Here is a 21,833-nt window from a genome sequence, read left to right on the forward strand (position 1 = left end):
AGAAAGATTCTGTATTTTTTTCTGTTTTGTTTGTTTTTTTTTTGTATTGCACAGTAAACTTCAGTTGTCCCAGCAAAAGCCCTATTTATTTTAAACTATGTTTAATATTGAAGAACAGTTAAATCGTCCATCATATTTTGTTGTGATCTGTGCCTTTTTGTACCAATGACACTTTTTCTACTCATTTCCTGATTGGTTTCAGACAGAAATTAAAATGAACCTTAAAAAAAATGCCTGGATTTGGGCTTTAAATTGGACAGAAATCCATACCATGGTGACTAAAAGAAACTGCTGTCTGGGCTTTCTCTTGCAAACTGAACAATCTTCACAATAGTGGCCCCTAATCTTTTCTTGAGATTGTTTAATGTGGACAATCATCAGCTCTGCTTGAACATAATTTCCTTATGGCCCTTCAGCAGGGATCACATGACCTCCTATTTGGTCAGCAAAACCAGAAAATAGTAACAATTCTTACACACAGCTGTAGCTTTTCTCACCAGGGTCAAAAGAAAGGGGGAAGATTGTCCAAACTTTCAACTCCAGTACTTCAGGTATACTGATATATGGCCTTCATTCAGGTGTTTGGAACATCCTTGTGTATTGATAATATCGATTGATGGACCTTAAAACAAGAACAGTGCATTTACCCCTAATGATTGGCAATCCTTCCATTTACTTCTGTTCTTCAGGATTGGGTATTGATCCTATTGACTCCAGTGGTGAATTGTACAGACCAAACCAAGCAGTAACATTGATTGCAGTAAAGCAGATGACCAAAACAGCTGAAAATGTTTGAATAATATAACCCTTTCTTTAAACAGATGGAGGATTTCCATTGGGTTCCAGAGGTGCTTTCCAGGTAACAGTAGGATGTGTCTAAGGATGGCACCTTCTCTGGCACTTAGATGGCATCACTTGAATGTTGGGGTTCCCATCCATTTATTACCTACTATTATTTTTTATTATATTGATTATTTGAGGGTTCCAATGTAGTGACTTTGACACAAAGACCTTTGGGTCCCTAGAAATAAAATTAAACACATGTGAACATCTCTGCTACCTGGAGGTGCATTCTGCAAAAGTAACGCAGCGTTATTATCTATTATTTTACCAGATGGATATTGGATAGATATAAATCATCGTCCTGTAGGTGAAGTGAAAAAAAAAAACTACAATCTGGGAAAAACTAGCCTATATTATCAGAACCTACACCCAAGAAAAAAATTTATTATATTTCAACTTTCCACCCCTAAAAAGTAGTGGCTGCATTTTTGCACAAAAAAAAAACATTATTAGCAACTACAGAAGATAGCTGCTGAATTTACCAGAAATGATGTATCCATGTCACTTCCTGTGTACTATACTGAAGTCCCAAACAATCCTATCAAACTTCAGTTTAACACTGCAGACTACAGAACTCCAGGTGTTTTAAAGATGAAAGCAGGAAGTGTTCTTCAGTCACAGTTTCTGTCCTATGGTGAAAACGCTGCTCCTCTGAAGATAAAGTACTGTAAGTAAGCACTGTCACCCTAGGACAGTAAATGTGTTACTGGCAGGATTACCAAGTTAGACAAAAAAATTCATTGAACAGTTTTTTTGGTTTAGATACACAAAAAAATGACAGATTTTCAGTGTAGACCTCCATCTAAAATTGCTAGTTGCCACAACTTAAACAATTCTGTGTCCCTGACCTGCAACAACCATACAGATTAGGAAAGTCAGTAAGAGAATTTTGCGATTCCTGCATCTCTCTGTGCAAGTTTGCTTTAAAATACACCCAGCGATAGGGTTAATACTACTGTTATCCTAAAGCTCCCAACAAAGCAAAATAGGACTGTCCAATATTCTACAAAAGGATAGTTCTGCCTGATTATAAATTGTGATTATTAAATGAGTACAGAGAACAGAGTGCAGGAGCCATAGGCATTATTACAGTGTATATGAGCACATGACATCTAAAAGCCAAGTCCAAAAAGGAAAAACAAAATCAAGAAGGAAAAGTGGAAAATCCTTTCCCCCAAATTATTGAGAGAAAGGGTATATTGTAAATTCGGGATCACAGAAGGTAATGGGAGCAGGATAAAAGTATAGAAATATGGGGATGTACATTTTTTTCTTCATCATTCTTCAACACCTCTTCCCCCAGAGGAATGTGGAGGAGTGATCAAGAAAAAGTGTAGGCAGGTGGAAGGGGTAGCAGAGGGAATTTCTGCCATGGTCCAGAGTGAGTCCATTGGCTTTATATATGTATAAAAATATATGAACATATATAAACATGTTTAAAAGTGTTAATACATGTTTCAAGTGGACCACATCTAGATATGGGCTTCTGAATGGCTATCATAGTCTGAAACCATTTCCTCCATTCTTCTGATGTGCTCAACTTCTTGAACCCATTCCACTAAAAAGGAAATTGCATAGAACACAGAAACTTGGAATAAAGGTTTTGATGAATGCTTTGAATGATGCAGGAGTCAAAGGTAATAGAGTTAAGGAAGGAGAATTAGAAAAATTAGTCAATGATTCACTGATAAATAGTCAGTCAAATAATAATACAACTTCCCAGCGATTTCTATTCAGGTCACATTCCCACCATTTGTGCTGAAATAAACCTCTGTGTGTTAAACATCTCTGCCAATCGTCTGAGAAAGTGCAATAGAATCATAAAAGAATGTTATTGTAGGTCAAGATAGCACCTGAAATCCTGCATTGAATAAATCCTATGGGAAGTATGTTTTTTTTTTGGGGGGGAGGGTCAATGGGCTTGAAAAGACCTTGGTTCTAGAAACCAAAAACGCCGACGAGTGAGGAATGTCACTGGAAACAAACAACCGTCCTGGCGGATCTGATTGGGTGACGATCATTTGCTATCTATTGTGTGTACGGTCGTGTAGTGATCATGGATTGTCCTGCTGTACACTTTCTCCTTGTTACTTCCAGCATCGTTCAAACGATCGTATCTACTGCGTGTACACTATTGGTGGATTATTTTTTTTTTTTTAGGAGGGGGGGATCAATGGGCTTGAAAAGACCTTGGTTCTAGAAACCAAAAGGGCCTATGATTTCTGAGTAAATGTTGTGTAAGGGTCATTATCTTAGGCTACGTATAACGACCGTTCATCCGATAATCATTAACAAAAAAAAAGTGCATAACGACTGGCAAACAACGCCAACGAATGAGGAATGTCACTGGAAACAAACAACCGTCCTGGCGGATCTGATTGGGTGACGATCATTTGCTATCTATTGTGTGTACGGTCGTGTAGTGATCATGGATTGTTCTGCTGTACACTTTCTCCTTGTTACTTCCTGCATCGTTCAAACGATCGTATCTACTGCGTGCACACTATTGGGGGATTATATTTGAACAATCGTATCGTTGGATCATGTACAGAATTGTGCACAATACGATCGTTCAAAATAATCGTGCATAATTGTTGATCGGTCGTTAATCGTTTGTTTTCAAATGATAATTATTGAACGTGTGTATGTAGCCTTAGGTAGTCTTAGAGGTTATGGTTTAGTTCAAGCCAAAGATAAGATTAATCCAACCATGTGGTAGTTGGGATGTTCAGTAAGCTACTGCTTTATGATTGGGTAATGTAAGCTGCAAGAAATCAAATTGTGGTTCATTCTTGCAAACCAAGATAGTAAACCTTTAGCATAGGTTAGGGGGTCTGAATTATAGTTAGGTCCATAAATATTTGGACAGAGACAACTTTTTTCTCATTTTGGTTCTGTAAATTACCACAATGATTTTAAATGAAATGACAATTGACTATATTTATGGACCTAACTGTAGTCTTTGGGGTAAAGGGGCAGTTCAGTAAGTTTAGTAAAAAAAAAGTCCGTGGGAACATGGATACCTAACTATATATGTAAGTACTTTTGGTTCAGACAAAGAAAGGTAATGAGATTGTAGTTGAAAAAGTTATGTAAATGTAAGAAAACTTATTCAAAAGTTCTGGTCCCATTAAATGGACTTTGTAGAGTCTAAGTCTATATGCTTGTATTATGAAGGGTTTTTATAGGTGACTGTTGGGAGGTCAGAGATACTGGGTTGCTACATAGAGCGATCATCAGATGTTCCATCATTATGACATACTGAAGGTATAGGATGGGACAGACTCGTCTAGTTGCATTTTAATACTAAATCTGTTGGAGAGAGAGAGAGAGAGAGAGAGAGAATAATGAGGATTCCAATGGTGGGGTTGGAAGGTTCTAAAGTGAGCTAGGGAAACACAAAGGCTGTCTGACAATAATAAAGGTTTTCTCAGCATCATTTGAAAGAACATTGTGTTTCAGGTTGACAGTTATTACCAGTGTACGTTGGTTTAGGTATTAGGAAATTTAAACATGTAAGCCTCTAGAGATTGCTCAGGAACAGTCAAAATGTGGAAATAGAGTTAAATATTTGTGTGATAAAAGGAATAAGATCAAAGTTAGTCTGTAAATCTGCTAGGACCCAGACTCTTGTACACCATGGATATAACTGTAGAAAGCTTTTCAGCTGTAAAGGGGTCATCTAGATTGTTGGCATCATCTAAGAAAAGTATGGTAGTTGCTGTTTTGATGACAGAAGGTGGGTTGCTATTTTTGGGGCAGAGGCAAGTTGTAAGGGTTACAGTTCATAATATTTAAACATTTTTGTGATGTTTTCAGGTCTATAAATTGGGGTTTTGTTTGGAGATCTGATATGAAATATGTAGCTTGGGTTGTCTGGAGGGTGGAGAGCCCTCAAAAGTGGATGTTCCTATCGCCATGTTTATAGTAACATTTTTTGTATCTCTATATCTTTAAGAAGAGAACTCTTATGAAGAGTAGAGGTGCCCACTTGGATGTCAATTTTAAAAAAAGAAATCTGAAGTAGGAATATTTTATATATGTTCTGGGTTGTGAAACGTCAGAAAAAGGAAAGGATTTGGGGGTTCCAGTAGATCATAGACTTAATATTAGCATGCAATGCCAAGCTGCAATATCTAAAGCTAGCAAAGTATTTTCTTGTATTAAAGGATGAATAGACTGCAGAGATGGTGACATAATCCTGCCCTTGTACAAAGCATTGGTCAGACCAGAATGTGCAGTCCAGTTTTGGGCATCAGTTCACAAAAAGGTCATTGTGGAATTGGAGAGAGTGTAGAGAAGGGCAACTAAACTGGAAAAAGAATGAAGGAGCTCAGCTATGAGGAGAGATTAGCTGAACTGAATCTATTCTCCCTTGAGAAGAGACGTATAAGGGGGGATATGATCACCCTGTATAAATATTTAGAGAACTCTCTTCCCAATTGTTCACTTTGAGGTCATTACAAAAAACAAGAGGGCACTTTTTGTGTCTGGAGGAAAAGAAGTTTAAGATCCAGATAAGGAAGGGATTCTTCACTGTAAGGTCTGTGAAAATGTGGAATCGGCTCCCTCAGGTAGTAGTCATCAAGTTCTATAGATTGCTTTAAGAAAAAGCTGGACGCTTTCCTTGAAGCACAGAATATAACTGGATATTAAGGATTTAAAAAAAGATAACAGAGACTGTTGATCTAGGAACATTCGATTGCCTCACATGAACAGGAAGGAATCCCCCCCCCCCTTTGGAGTGAATTGAACAATACTTTATAAGGTTTTTTGCCTTACTCTGGATGAACTTTGTCCATAGGGTTTTTGTCTGGAATATGTTTATTTCCCTAGTGGTTGAACTTGATGGATTTATGTCTTTTTTCAACCTGACTAACTATGTAATTATTTCTCCTTGGTTAGAAATAGTGTTTAGATTCTTTATGTTCAGGATAGTCATTGTCAGTGAATTGAGCAGAATGGAATGCTTTAGGAGACATGGCTCCCAAGAAGAGGAGGCAAAATAGGAAAAATAGTGTAAAAGGGTGGAAAGCAACAACGAAAAATAAAAGAGAACAAAAGATGGGGGTGATGGTGTCTTTAAAGAGAGAAAGAAAGGGGGATGTAGATAAGTAGCAAACTCAAGCCCTCTGTTGACCTTGAATCTAGTCAAGGTCAATTGTAACAAATGGGAGTGGATCCCTGGGAACATCCTTTTACTTTGAGAGTCGGAAGATGGCCTTTGCTGGCCAAGCTTTAAATCTACATTAGTAACAATTTAATAATTTATTAAAAAAATACACAAAAATTGATTTCATAAAACCAAGAATGGTGTCCAATACAGTTGGTCTGTTATTTTGCAGATAAGCTTATAGGTTCAACACGTTTCTTGGAACTAAGTCCGTTTCATCAGGAACAAATCAAGCTTCTATCCTTACATTTCCTCCTCTGCAGTAGCATCCAGACCAAATGGAACTAATCCCTTTTCATCAAAGCTTATGAGGGTGTTAATATAGCATTTAGTTCCCATCCATTTTATTCATAAACACACCACATCTTCTCACAACCCTGCCTTTTAGTAGTGACTGCTGCATACCAAGAGGAAGACTCCAACCCTATATAGCATATCTAAATAGCTCTGACTTTTTATCTGCATTAAATAAACCTGTATAGTTGCTCATATAGTCCATTGGCTAAGGCCCACCAGTGGACTGCATGGTTTTTATGTCTTTGTCTTAAGTGCTCCATTTCCTAATCTCCATAGTGGACTCACCATCTAAATAAAGGGTCTGCTACTATCCTTTTCTTATTTTTCTTATAATAATGCACTTTCACTCAAATCCCATACAAAAAGTCATTTTCAATAATATTTATTCTGCGGGTTAATTAAAATAATACCTTATGAGCATGCTAATTAGGTTCTCATTCTGACATGTTTTAGGGTGACAGCTGTCCTCAACTTCCAATTGTACTCCTTCATTGTCACCCTTTCACATTGGCTATTAATGGAAAGTACAAGTGGATCTTTTTACATGCATTTTATGTGCATTGAGCAGGCATGACTAACATGGCTAACTTCTGTAAGTTGTTGTTAGAAAAAAAGTTAAACAAAATTTCCCTAAACAGTTGTATATCCAAAATAAAAACAAACAAATTTGGTTTTAGATTTTACTATCCATCTCAAAAAGATGACCTGCTTTTTCAAGGGGCCCAATCCCTAAAATGAATGACATTTTGTAACTTAGATGTTATAACTACCCTTCCCTAGCGTGTCTAGATAAATGTTGATCCACTTTGATTGGACTATTTCATCAGACTTTCTGGTCAGTTGTTCTGTTTTGTGTCCAGAGATAGCAACTAACAGTTGTGCCTTAAGGCAAATATAAGCTACCCAACCCCCATACCCTTTAAACCTGAAGTTAGCACCATCGCAAGAGGAGGAGGTTGAGGGCTCTCAGACAAAGTGTGGACGGCATTAGTATCTGGCATCTATGGTTGGGTACTGGGCAGTCAGCATCAGTTACAGCAGGAGGAGGAGGCGGTGGGCTCTGAGACTGAGCTTGGACAGCATTAGTATCTTGCATCTAGAGTTAGGTACTGGGCAGGCAGCGTCAGTTACAGCAGAAGGAGGAGGTGTGGACGGCATTAGTACCTTGCATCTAGAGTTGGGTACTGGGCAGGCAGTATCAGTTACAGCAGGAGGAGGAGGCGGTGGGTTCTGAGACTGAGCTTGGATGGCATTAGAATCTTGCATCTGGAGTTGGGTACTGGGCATGTGGCAGAATCAGTAAAAGCAAGAGAAGGAGGCGTTGGGCTCTGAGACCAAGTGTGGACGGCATTAGTATCTGGCATCTAGAGATGGGTACTGGGCAGGGGACAGCTTCAGTTACAGCAGGAGGAGGTGCCGTTGGGCTCTGAGACTGAGCTTGGATGGCATTAGAATCTTGCATCTGGAGTTGGGTACTGGGCATGTGGCAGAATCAGTAAAAGCAAGAGAAGGAGGCGGTGGGCACTGGGACCAAGTGTGGACGGCATTAGTATCTTGCATCTAGTGTTGGATACTGGGCAGGTGACTGCTTCAGTAACAGCAGGAGGAGGTGCCGTTGGGCTCTGAGACAGAGCATGAATGGCATTAGTATCTTGCATCTAGAGTTGGGTACTGTGCAGCCAGCATCAGTAACAGCAGGAGGAGGAGGCGGTGGGCACTGGGACCAAGTGTGGATGGCATTAGTATCTGGCATCTAGAGTTGGGTACAGGGCAGGCAGCATCAGTTACAGCAGGAGGAGGAGGCGGTGGGCTCTGAGACGGAGCGTGGATGGCATTAGTATCTTGCAACTAGAGTTGGATACTGGGCAAGCAGCATCAGTAACAGCAGGAGGAGAAGGGGGTGGGCTCTTGTACCAAGTGTGGACGGCATTATTCTCTGGCATCTAGAGCTGGGAACTGGGCAGGTGACAGCTTCAGTAACAGCAGGAGGAGGAGCTTTTGGTCTCTGAGACGGAACATGGACAGCATTAGGAATCTTGCATCTAGAGTTGGGTACTGGGCAGGCAGCATCAGTTACAGCAGGAGCAGAAGGCGTTGGGCTCTGAGACTGAGCCTTGCCGGCATTAGTATCTGGCATGTAGAGTTGGGTACTGGGCATGAGGCAGCATCAGTAACAGCAGGAGAAGGAAGCGGTGGGCTCTCAGACGGCGCATGGACAGCATTAGTAGCTTGCATCCAGATTTGGGTACTTGGCAGGCAGAATCAGTAACAGGAGGAGGTGGTGGGCTCTGAGACAAAGTGTAGACAGCATTAGTATCTTACATCCACAGTTGGGTACTGGGCAGGCAGCAGCAGTAACAGCCAGAGGAGGAGGCAGTAGGCTTTGAGACCAAGTGTGGACATTAATATCCTGCATCTACAGTTAGGTACTGGGCAGGCAGCAGCAGTACCAGCATGAGGAGGAGGCGGTGGGCTCTGAGATGGAACGTAGATGGCATTAGTATCTGACATCTAGCGTTGGGTACTGGGCAGGCGACAGCTTCAGTAACAGCAAGAGGAGGTGCCGGTGGGCTCTGAGACTGAGCTTGGACAGCATTAGTATCTTGCATCTAGAGTTAGGTACTGGGCAGGCAGCGTCAGTTACAGCAGAAGGAGGAGGCTCTGACCTTTGAGACGGAGAATGGACGGCATTAGTATTTTGCATCTAGAGTTGGGTTATGGGCAGGCGTCAGCATCAGTAACAGCAGGAGGAGGAGGCGGTGGGCACTGAGAGCAAGTTTGGACGGCATTAGTATCTTGCATCTACATTTGGGTACTGTCCATACCTACTATCCAGTGAAACCACAAAAAAGGGAACGGGCTTGATGGAATCAGCGGGGAAATACAGAAATGTTTCATCATTTGTGGATATCTAGCAAATGCTATCAGAATTAAATATCTGTATTTTTTTTGGAGAGAAATACATACATTTTTATGGCTTTGGGGCTATATAGCAAAGTGGGGTCAGAATAAAATATCTGTATTTTTTAGAGAGAAATAAGGAATTTTTTTATGGCCTTTTAGATAGCTACCTAGTTCTATCAGGAAAAAATTCTGTATTTTATGTACAGAAATAAAGAATTTGTTATAGTCTTTTGGATAGATACCAAGTGCTATCAGAATTAAATATCTGTATTTTTTATCGATAAATACAGAAATTTGTATGGTTTTGTTGATAGATTGCAAGAGGTATCTTAAATTATGATACATCTTGCAATCTATCACAAAAGCCAGAAAAATGTCTATATTTATCCATATAAAAACAGATATTTCATTCTGATAGCACTTAGTATCTATCCAAAAACCCATAAAATGTTCTGTGTTTCTGTAAAAAAACACAGATAATAAATTCTAATCCCACTTGCTATCTATCACAAAAGCCATACAAATTGCTGTATTTCTCTTCAAAAAATACAGATATTTATTTATGATACCTCTTGCAATCTACCAAAACAAAAACAAAAACATTTCTGTATTTCTGTAAAAAAATACAGAATTTTTTATTCTGATCCTACTTGCTATCTATCAAACAATCTATAACAGTTTCTGTATTTTTGTAAAAAAAAATACAGATATTTCATTTTGATCCCACTTGCTATCTATCAAAAAAGCCATGCAAATTTCTGTATTTCTCTCCAAAAAATACAGATATATAAACATGATACCTCTTGCAATCTTTCACAAAAACAGAAAATGTCTGTATTTATCTATAAAGAATACAGATATTTAATTCTGATATCACTTGCTATCAAAAATCCAGAAAAATATTTGTATTTCTGAAAAAAAAATACAGATATTTCATTTTGATCCCACTTTCTATTTATCAAAAAAGCCATAAAAATGTCTGTATTTCTCTTCAAAAAAATGATATTTAAATATGATACCTCTTGCAATCTATAAAAAAAAAACAGAAAAATTTCTGTATTTCTTTAAAATAATACAGATATTTCATTCTGATCCCACTTGCTATCAAAAAAGCCATAAAAATGTCTGTATGTCTAGCCAAAAAATACAGATATTTAATTATGATACCACTTGCAATCTATCACAAAAACCAGAAAAAAATCTGTATTTATCTATAAAAAATACTGATCTTTCATTCTAAACCTACTTGCTATCAAAAAATCAAGAAAAATTTCTGTATTTCTGTAAAAAAAATACAGATATTTCATTCTGTTGCCACTTGCTATCTATCAAGAAAACCATAAAAATTTCTGTATTTATCTATAAAAAATACAGATATTTAATCCTCATACCACTCGCTATCTATCCAAAAGGACAGAAAAATTTCTGTATTTCTCTACAAAAAATCCAATTATTTAATTATGAATCACACAAAGGGGAGGAGTAGAAGGAGATGCAGAAGGCTGTGAAAGTGCGGTTCCCATCAAGGTGTCAGCAGGCCGTGCAGCAGTTGACGACTAATCAGTACACTCTGCAAAGCGGGTGTTGAAGTCATTGTCGATCCAAGCCTTATTCATTTTAATAAAAGTGATTCGGTCAACATTTTCTGTGGAGAGACAAATCCAAGGCAAGGATCTGAATGGCATGTTCTGCCAGCTCCGGCCACTGCTCAAGCTTGGATAACCAGTAGCGCAGTCTTAGGCTTGTAACGTGGATCCAGTAATGTAGCAATCCATTAGTTGTCTGTCTTTTTTTTATGTGTTGTATGCGCGGATCTTTGGCTATGCACTCCTGCATGAAGGTTGTCATGTGGCTCAAAGTTCCCACAGCTGAGAGAATTCTGGACCCACACTCCTCCTCCTCCTCTTCCGTCTGGTCTTGCCATCCACAGAACATGCCGCCTTGTGTTTGGGTGGATGGATGCCATGTACCCTCAATATCCTCCTCTCCCCCTTCCTCCCCTTCTTCCATGCCTGCAATGTCCTCCTCATCCTCTTCCACCTCCTCCTCTTTCTGGATTTGTAGTGCACTATGCCTAGTAGGCACGCATGTCCAAAATGATGTTTGAAACATAATCTCTTGATGCAGCGTCCACTCTGTGTCGTGTCCGAGATCCACCATCATCTGTTCCAGCAGGCATAGGATGGGGATGGTGTCACTGACACAGGCCTGATCCCTGCTGATCATCCTGGTGGCCTCTTCAAAAGGTGACAATACAGTGCACAAGTCCTCAACTTGCAGCCACTCCACAGGGTTGAAGAAAGGTAGTGTAGGTATACGTCTGAAAAGAACAGACTCCGCCACGTAATCCCCAACCGCTTTCTGTTATTCAGCCAGCCTCTGCAGCATGTAAAAAGTGACCACATCACAAATTAACCGGTGCACTGGCAGGTTGAGATTTCGCTGTAAATCCACCAATCTGGCACTGGCTGTGTACAACTGGTGGAAATGCACTGACAACTTTCTGGCCTTCAGCAACAGCGGCTGGAGGCCTGGGTAATTACTAAGGAAGCACTGTACTATCAGGTTCATGACATGAGCTAGACAAGGTACTTGTGTGAGTTTCCCTCACACAACGCAGGGCTGCCAGCAGATTTGCCCCGTTGTCACACAAGACCTAGCCTGGCTGGAGTCTGTTGGGAGTTAGCCATATGTCCTCTTGCTCCCACGGGACACCTAGAATGGCTGCGCCCGTGTGGCTGAGGGAACCCACAAGAGTCAAAGGAGGAGGTGGAAGTGGAGGTCGAAGAGGAGCTTGCATGGCGATGTGCTCTGGGCGGAGGTAGGAATGCAGGCCTTGCTGCAGCTGCATCTTCCCCTGCTGCCACCAAAGTTAACCAGTGAGCTGCATAAGAAATGTTTCTTCCCACTCCATGCTTGCTCAGCCAACTGTAGGTTGTCAGGTGCACCTTGCCAGAAAGTTCTGCAGGGCCAGAACACATTTTTCTGCAAAATACTGTTGCTTGGGCATAACGTACTGTAGGTTCGCGCAGAGGAATGTGTAACAGAACGCATTGGAGTTCACCAGCCGGTAAGGGAGGAGTTCTATTGCAATCAGCTCTGCAAATTCCGCATTCATTAGCTTTGTTTTGGGGTAATTTCGGCCATATTTCCTCTTGCGCTCCAGGATCTAGGGGATGGAAGGTTGGCTGCTGCTAATGCTAACCACAGAAAGATTGGACGGTGGGTAGAAGACGTGTGGGATGGCAATGTTGCCTGGTTTTGACTGCTAGCAATGCGACAAATGGCAGCCGATCTGCGTTGGAGCTCCTGCCCACCGCTGGAGGAGCCTGAAAAAGGTAATGCTCGGCTACATGCCCCACTCAAATTGCTGGCAGCAGCACGGGTAATGTTGGTGGCAGAAGGAGGCAAGGCAGCGGTGGAAGATCTAGCAGTTTGAGCTTGCTTCTTGGGCGGAGGTGGTCGCACAGAGCTCTGTGCTTTGACCAGGTGTTCCCACCAGGTTACCGGGTAGTGGCTTGTTGAGGCACAGCTGTGGTGACAGCTTCCAGCGATGGACGACTATGACTTGCCTCACTGGTACGTGAAGACTGCAGAATGTGGGCAGCTTTTACCCTCTTCCTCCCTCTCTCCCTTTGAGGCCGCTCTGCAACCTCCTCCTCCTCTTCTTCCTTTGCCTTTGATGATCTCCTTGTTCGCCCCATGTCGGATCAAGGACATCATCATCAGAAGAGACAGTTTCCCTGTATGTGCAGAAAGGTAGCAGCGGCCTTTTGAGCCAGTTTGAATTGGCTCATCTGGCTCAGAGTGTTCTGGTGAAAAGAAAGTGGAGGGAAAGCCTGTGAAGTGACTTTCTTCGTCAAATGACTGAAACAATTGAGCATCTTGAAGGAATGCTTGTAGCTCCGCCTCTCCAACCCCTCGGTGGGACTCCTCTACATACTGCTGTACACAAGACTTTCCAGCTGATAATGAAGAAATAGGAGGAACAGGTGTATCATGAACTGTTTGGGCCTGTGTCTGGGACTAGGATGAAGAGGGGGTACAATCATTTGACCCAGGCTGGCTCATGTACTCCACTACCTCTTGTTCAAGGTGTGGTAATAATGGATGCCCACCACCAACAGCAGAGCTTCTTGTTCTTGGGTCTGCAGCTAAAAACAAACTCATACTGCTTTGCTTGCCACCCCTGCCAAAGCTGCCCTTTCCTCTTTGGCCAGGCATTGTAGAAATTTTTCGTGTGGCTTGACACCCTGCAAAATACTTTGGAGCTAATATTTTTCACAAAGTGTAAATTTGTACAGTACGTGGATTTCTTTTTTTTTTGGGGGGGGGTTTACACCAAAAATGCAAGTGCGCTGTGTGTGCTGTATGCAGCACTTTCCTTCAGTGGTGACGCTTGTAATATGCAGTACAGTATACAAACTATATACTTCAGTATACACTGGGTCTGTGTGTCTGTCTCTCAGTACATCTATCTCTCCATCTATCTATCTATCTATCTATCTATCTATCTATCTATCTATCTATCTATCTATCTATCTATCAATGTTTCTATCTATGTATCTATTTATCTAGCTATCTATCTAGTGAAACACTCTACCTATCTGAGTACAGTAGATTTCAGGACTGAACCAATACAGTACAATCCAACAATCTATCTGACAAATAGTGTGAGTGTGACACAGTCTAAGTAAAGCACTTTTTCACTTTGACAAAGCAAGCCAAGCAGCACAAAAAGGTTGTGATGCTAGCAAATCCTAGGCATTATGGGGGAGGTCGAATCCAACAAAATTCGGTTCAGGTCGACCTGAATTTGAACAGCCATATTCGGGTCGAACATCAGGACGACCCGAATTCGAACAACAACACTGGTCAGTAGTATGTCATTGGAGCAGCATAGATCTTAAGCTACGTACACACGTCCAATAATTCATGCACGATAATCGGCTCAGGGCTGATATCAGCCGAGAATCGGACATGTGTACAGCGCCAATCATCTGAACGACCGTCCTGGGGGATGCACCAAAGATAGACGATGAACAATCGTAAAGCAAGGAAAGGGGGAAAGTGCGCAGCAGGGTGCCGCTCTTTCGTTCTCCCCCTCCCCTCTTCATAGAGCAGAACAGTGATGTATGTATAGCACTCGTTCATGCATCGTGCAGTCTTTTGTCATTGGAAAGAATCGTGAAAGATCCTTTCCAACAACAAAAATTGCAGGTGTGTATGAGGCTTAGAGTGAAATAGAAGCCAATGAAGTGAACCACAAAGCAAGGCAGTAGAAAAGGTGGGAAGGATGGATAAGTCTGGCTACAGCATTCATAATTGATTGCAGAAGAGAGAGTCGGGTTAGTGGATTACCCGAGAGAAGGATGTTACAGTAGTCCAGACGAGAGATGATAAGTGCGTGTACAAGGAGTTTGGTGGTCTCTGGGGACAGGTAGGGGTGGATTTTGGAAATGTTGTGCAGGTGAAAGTGACAGGATCTGGAAATTTTCTGAATATTAGGGGTAAATGAGAGGGCAGAATCAAAGGTGACGCCAAGACAACGTGCCTGAAGGGAGGGATGGGTAACAGTGTTGTTATGACTTAGAAATATGTCAGGGGGAGATTTGGAATTTGAGGGGGGGAAGATGATGAGTTCTGTTTTACCCAGATTAAGTTTCAGAAATCGGGTCAGACATCCATGATGAGATGGCTGACAGGCAGGAAAACAGAACAAGGAAAAGTGGCAAAAAATGGATTGTATTAGTGATTATTTCTCATAATACATATCACAAATATTGTGCAATACAATATTCAGCTTTACAATGACTGAGGATACAAATGTAGGGGGAACCAGTGTTTAGGAGGGAGTCAAATGTTGGGAAAAGGCTACGTGGGTTGGAAACTTGAGAGTGTTATGACGGTGAAGAAATTATTTTGCTTGGCTACAGTGGGTGCAGTGTTAGGGTGATGTAGTCTGGCTTTGTAGTCCATGTCAGCACTGAGGCTACATTTCCTCAGGAAATTCAGAGATTTAAAGAGAAGAAAGTTGTGGATGAAGGTTAGTTTATTTAAGACAGATCTGGCATTTTATATACTGCCAGAGAAAGGAGGTAAGAATTTGAGAGTTGGTGAATGGTAATAAGATTAGAAGGAGGGAGTATTTTGCTGAAAAAGTAAGGAAAAAAAAAGCTGTAGGGGGGGGGAGTGCAAAGTAAGTAGCAGTAAAGAAAAAAGGTGCAGGAGTACAGTCAGTGAAAGCAGGAGAGTAAAGCAGTTATTTATATGATTGACAAGGGTAATGAGGGGGTACATTAGTGATTTCTATGGTTAATTCAGGTGATAAGGGTGGTATTGGTGATTTCAAAAAATGACAAGGGTGATAAGGTTGGGTGGTGGTGAATTCTATTATTAGGTTGGTTGGGAAGGGTGGGTTGTAATTTCTGATGATGGCCTTATAAGGGAGTTGTTAGTGATTTTCAAGGTTTGCTGGGGAGATAAAAAATGGTATTCATAATTTCTGTAGTTGATGAGGAGGAATTTTTAAGTGATATTCGGGGGATAAAGGTGGATTATTAGGGATCTTAATGAGTGATCTGCATGATAAGCGAGGAGTATTAGTGATATTGATCATGGTGGGTCACCCGGGTGATAAAGGGGGAGTATTTAAGTATTGGTGGATTACCCAAGTTAAAGAACGTGAGGCGTTAGAAAAATTCAAGTGTGACCTGGATGTTAAAAGGGAAATATTAAGGATCATGTTGGGTGACCCAGGTGATAGGAGGGGTGTGTTGGGGATTATAAACTGTTACTCCACAGTGATAGGGAGGGAATATTAGTGATCCTGTTGAGTGACTAATGATCTTTCTGGGTGACCTGGGTTATAGGAGGGACGAGGTAAAAGCATTTTCGAGTGTGACCTGGGAGATAAGGGGGAAATATTAGTTATCTCGGTGGGTGAGCTAAATTAAAAAGGTAAAAAATTAAGGATATTGGTGGGTACCCTGAGTGAAACAGGGAAGCAAAAAAAATAAAAAATGACCCAGTGCTAAGAGGGGAGTACTATTGATCTTGGTGGGTAACCCAGGAACTTGCACGACAAGGGGGAGCATTAGTTATCCTGTTCGATTACCTGGGTCACAATGGTGGGTGAAGAGGATACAAGGGGGAGGGGTTTGTTATTTTAAACTGTGACCTGGTTGAAAAGGTGGGAGTACCAGTGATCTTGGTAAGTGAATTGCATGATAAAAGTGGGGGTTTTAGTGATCTAGAAATGCTCATGTTTGATCCAGGTGATAGGGGGGAAATATTAAAGATCTTGCTGATTGGTACAAATGATAGGGGGGGTATTAGTGATTGTGGTGCATGGCCTGGATGAAAAGAAGGAATACTAGTGTCCTTGGAGGGTGGTCTAGGATATAAGGGAGGAAGAAGTGTAAGGACATTTCAAGTGTGACTTGGGTGATAAGAGGAAGAGTATTAGTGATCTTGGTGGGTGCCTTATGTGAGAGTTGGGGTTTTAGGAATTTTCTATTGATACTTAAGTGAAAAGAGGAAATTATTAGTAACCGGGATGATAAGAGGGGAACATTAGTGATCTTGTTGAGTTACCCAGGTGATAAAGGGGGAATATCAATGATCCTAGTGGGTGACCCAAATGGTAAGGTGGGAGTGGGGAATATTCATGTTTTTTGGTCATTGACCCAACTGATAAAGTAACGAATATTGATTATCTAGGTGAGCAACAAGACTGAAAAGGGCAGGTGGTTAGGAATTTTCAAGTGTGACATGGGTGATACGTGGGGAAATACAAGTGATCTTGGTGGGTAATTTAGTGATAAGAGAGAAGTTTTAGTGATCTTCTCAATTGTTAGGAATTCTCATTTGTGACTTCAGTGATAAAGCTGGAGTAATAATGACCTTGGTGGGTGATCTGAATAACCCTCTTCGTGGTAATCCTGAGAGTGGCTGGGGGTTAAATTTTGTTACAAATATCGGTGACCCCGAGCCAGATTTGGGGTATAAATGAGGGCTTACCTGGTCCCCATGAGCCCCCGGCGTCCTCCAAAGATGCTGACCAGGCATCTGTATCCCCTTGGCAATGCCCGTCCGGCATTGGAGTTCCCTTGGCGATGCCCTGAATCTATGTCCCTTGGCCTCGCATCCCCAGAGTGTGAATGTTGGAGATGCAAGGCCATGGGATTTAGATGTCGGGTGAGCATGCGACGTGTGTACGTGCGGTGTGTGCTGGGGGGCAGGACCTGCGGAAAATGTAAAATTAGAAGTATTTTTAAATGTCAAATGTACTGATTTGACATTTAAAAATGATAAAATAATCATACCACCAGGGAGGTTAATAAAAGGGGTATTTGTGATTTTGGTGGGCAAACTGGGAAGGAGGAGTATTAGTGACTTTTGTGGATAACATAGATGATGGGTGGATATTAGTGATCTTTATGGGTGACCCTGGGGATAAGGAGGAAGTATTAGTGATCTTGTTGGGTCACCTGTGTGACAAAGGGGTTGTTAGGAATTCCAAAGTGTGACCAGGGTGATAGGTTGAGAATTTTAGTGATCTTGATGGGTGACCAAAGAGGTAAGGGAGGTTTAATGCATTTTCAAGTGTGACCCTGGGGACAAGATGGTAGTTTTTGATTTTTTGGAGTCACTTCGGACAGGATGAAAGAGGTTAGGAATTTTCTACGTTTTTTCTAATGGAGTGAAAAGTGACTGGTATTAGTGCTTTTGGTGATTGATCTGGAACATAAGGGGGAGAGGGGGAATCGTAATATTCATGGGTGACGCTGGTGATAGAGGCGGAAGTTAGAAATGCCTAACCTGGGTGATAAGGGTGATATTGTTGGGTAATGGTGGTGATAATTAGGTTGGGGGTAGGTGTCAAGTAGTTTAGTGAGACCCAGGTAATTCACCTTGGTGAATTGGGGGATTTTCAGGCATAGCCCAAGTGATTAGGAAGGCTTTCTGTGATCTTAGTGAGTCATCCGGGTGATATAGGGGGACGGGTGGTAAAAATGTTCCAGTGTCACCTGGTTGATAAGAGGTGTGTTTAGAAATCAGAGTGATCTTGTTGATGTGGGGGCTTAATGATAAAAAGTGAGCATTCTGGGTAATTGTGGAATTTTTGTGTATGACTTTAGTGAAGCAAGGAAGTGTGGTGTTAGAATATTTCATGGGTGATCAGGAAAATGGGAGGTCCTATGAATTTTCATGGGTGACCCTAGTGATAAGGGAGGATGTTAAGAATTTTCATGGGTGACCCAGGTGTTACAGAGTAGGGATGTTAAGAGTTTTTACTAATATCCAAGGTGATAGGTAAGAGGTAGTTTTAGGAATTGTTAGAGGGGAGTTTTGGAATTCTCATGTGTGACCTAAGTGATGAATGGGGGAGTATTAGGGGGAGTAGACCTGGCATTGGTGGGTGACCTGAATGATAACTGGATGAGAGTATCAGCAATCTTGGTGGGTTATTCAGGTGGTAAGGTTAGTAAACATGGTGGGTTACATTGTGGCGTTATTGCTGGTGAAAAACTGTAAGAAGTGCAGTACAGCACCACAGATGCAACTACAGTGGGTGACTGCTTCCTAGATGTGTTTGAGTTTCAGTCAATACCAGTTTGGCCCTGGAGGGGCACTAGACATTCAACTTCTGAACAAAATCAACAAATACTTAATACTTGTGTTTTATATGCAAATCAGAATACCTGACGCATTTCGCACGATATGGGCTTCTTCAGGGGTGTTGTACTTGAAACACAGGTGTACAGAAGTTCATTTGCAGTATCTATATTTATAACAGAGAAATATACCTAATCAGTCCATTACATACCATTATTAGTGCATAGATAAACAAACAAGAGAGAAGGGGATATATATGTATATGTATGCATATTCATTGAAGACAAAAGAAAGCTCATCATCCTTGTTATATAACAAGAGAAGCAATTGTAGTGTCAGTGGCTGTCCACATAGATATATAGCTTATATACAGCTTAGTACCTGTGTCATGTACTCACAACCAAATATACTATATATAAAAGTGTCTTGACTAGTAACAGATATACACCAGTAAGAGAAATTAAAGTACACTTTCATATTACATATAAATACTTTGTAGGAATGGTGCAAACTTTTGCTTATTAGCAAATTAAAATAACATCTAAAGTTTTAAAGGGATTTCAACGGTATTATATCTAACTGGGTTACTGAAGTATCAGTTGAAAATTATATTAGAAGTTCTTCATATTATGAGATAAAGTGATATACAAAAGGAAAGCATAAGAAAAAGTATTAACTTTCATATTCCCCAATTAGAAAGTCCAGATTTGTTTGGGATCAAAATAGGAGGAATACTTAGATGATCCAATGAAAAGAAGAACGTCTTTCATTCATAAGAAGAAGATACTCAATAGAGCGGACTTACATGGAGGGTAAGGCTGAGTGGGGGAGTCACCACACCAGTAATGTGTACATCAATGACAACACTGATGATCCTGTCCCCGCAGGTCGGATACCGCATAAAGTGCTGTGAGGGGGAGAAAAGAAAAAAGGGGGATGATAATATCTACCAATTGTTTTCTACAGTATTTTATATACCACTATAGTACAAAAGGAATAAAGCAACTAGTTCTAGCAATAATATGGTAATACATATACATATTGTATCTATTAAAGGGACTTTTTTAAAAAATTATGATAGATCTTAATTTATATACATAATAACAAAATCAAAGAAAGTTACAGAACTACTTGACTTTACAAACAAAAAAGCTGAACCAAAAAAAAACATTGTATATAATAAAGAAAATAGTGGTATTTATTATTCAATGTTAAGATGGGCATGAAAAACATAACCCATGGGTAGAATGCTTCTTTATGTATGTAAAAAGGGTTTGAAACTAAAAACCTAATTCCAACCCGAAAATTGATTTGCTTTTAGTGTGAATATCCATTTGCTTTCATGTTGTATTAAGATCTTATCGAAGTCTCCCCCTCTTGGATTCGGTTGACTTTTTCTAATGCTGCGAATTTGATACAATTTGTATCAAAATTGTGTGTCGTACCTACATGAAAACTAATAGGTTTAACTAGTTTCCCATATTCAATAGAATAAACATGTTCATAAATACGTTTTTTCAAGGTTCTTTTTGTTTTACCCACATAGAACTGACTCCATGAACATAGTATGACATAGATATTTCCTGATGAAGAACAGTGTACATAGTAATTAGGTTTCAGTGTAGAGCCATTTGGAATTTCTAAAAATCCAATTGCATTGTCCACATTTTCCACATGGATATGTACCATGTGGTCTCAAATCAACCGCAGTGTTTAGATTAGTAATATGATGACTATGAACTAAAAAATCTTTAAGCGAACCTGTTTTTCTATACATAAATAAAGGTTTTGTTTCTAGGTGTTGACAAATGTTGGGATCTCCTAAGAGCACATTCCAATGCTTAGAAATTAGTTTTTGAATACTTTGGTAATGTTTGTTGAATGGTGTAATGATTGGAATATTGCGCCTAGGGGGTGGGTTTTGTTTTCCAAAGATCAATTCATCCCGAGAGAATGTACAAACTTTCTTGAAAGTTTTTTTTTGAGGTCTTTTTTTACTATAGCCTCTCAACAGTGGTCTTTCAGTGAGTTCCTTGGCCTCTAGTCTAAAATCTTGGTCTGATGTACAGTTTATTCTAATTCTCAACAATTGGCTGTATGGAAAACTTTTGTTTAGAGGTTGTGGGTGTGTGCTTTTCGCGTGTAAGATGGTATTACCTGCCGTTTCCTTTCTATACAGATCATCAGATATAGTAATACAGATGTCTAAAAAAGATATCCTGGTAGTATAATGACAAAAAGTAAATTTTAAGTTGAAATCATTGGTTTGGATAGCCTCAAAAAGGTTTTAATGGGGGGGCACGGCTTGGCTGTCTCCGCAGATGGCTGCTTGATTCTCCTGCTCTCCAGGCACCAGCTCGATTTCAGCAGCTCCACCGGCATCTGAGGCTTCACATGGGCAAACAGAAGAGATCTAGGGGAGGGAGGGAGGGAGGCTTCCCCCCCCCTCCCCTTCACAGCACCACAGCTCCTCTCAGCCCTCGATTAGAGCTTTCATAGAAGACGCTCCAGCTGCTTCCCAGCATCCTAAGATGGCACCTGTTTCTTCCCCTCCTCAGCACACGTGGTGTGCAGAAGAGTCTTCAGCTGCACACCATCTCCTCACAGCAGCAGACCTAGAGGCAGTCTCTTCAGGCTCAGCAGTGAACAAACAAATCATCCTGCAGCAGGACAGGGACGAGCAGGCTGCAGAGGATCTTGCAGGGGTGAGTCTCTCCCCCTGCTCTGAGCCCCCACCCTCTCCTGGGACTCATCATGATGGGGACACTTCTGCTTCACCTAATACCTCCTGCTCCCCCTTGGATGATACTGTGCCCTTAGCCTTTAGACCTGAGGTGGTTTCCTCTCCTATGCTGGGGACAATTGGGGGCACCCAAGTAATAACTAACCCAGCACCCTGTAGACCACTGAAAGCTGGTTCCCCCCCCCCCCCGGGTCCTTCATCGTGCACACCCAGTTTATCTTGTGGGACAGGTCCCTTAGGGGCTCATGCTCC

At 41.0% G+C, this 21,833-nt stretch overlaps 2 long non-coding RNA genes across 2 annotated transcripts in view; both read right to left on the reverse strand.

The window, feature by feature from the left end:
* Positions 1–21,833, reverse strand: part of LOC140343731 (uncharacterized) — a 554,400-nt gene that overhangs the window by 473,603 nt on the left and 58,964 nt on the right. The gene's annotated exons all lie outside the window — the stretch shown is intronic.
* On the reverse strand, positions 75–21,250 carry LOC140343730 (uncharacterized). The gene is made up of 4 exons (XR_011923408.1): positions 20,996–21,250; positions 19,644–19,745; positions 18,925–19,004; positions 75–1,021 (listed from the first exon to the last, which is right to left on the reverse strand). It is a non-coding gene; the product is annotated as an uncharacterized lncRNA (long non-coding RNA).

Source organism: Pyxicephalus adspersus, chromosome Z (assembly GCF_032062135.1).
Source record: "Pyxicephalus adspersus chromosome Z, UCB_Pads_2.0, whole genome shotgun sequence".
In the NCBI taxonomy this organism is placed as follows: domain Eukaryota; kingdom Metazoa; phylum Chordata; class Amphibia; order Anura; family Pyxicephalidae; genus Pyxicephalus; species Pyxicephalus adspersus.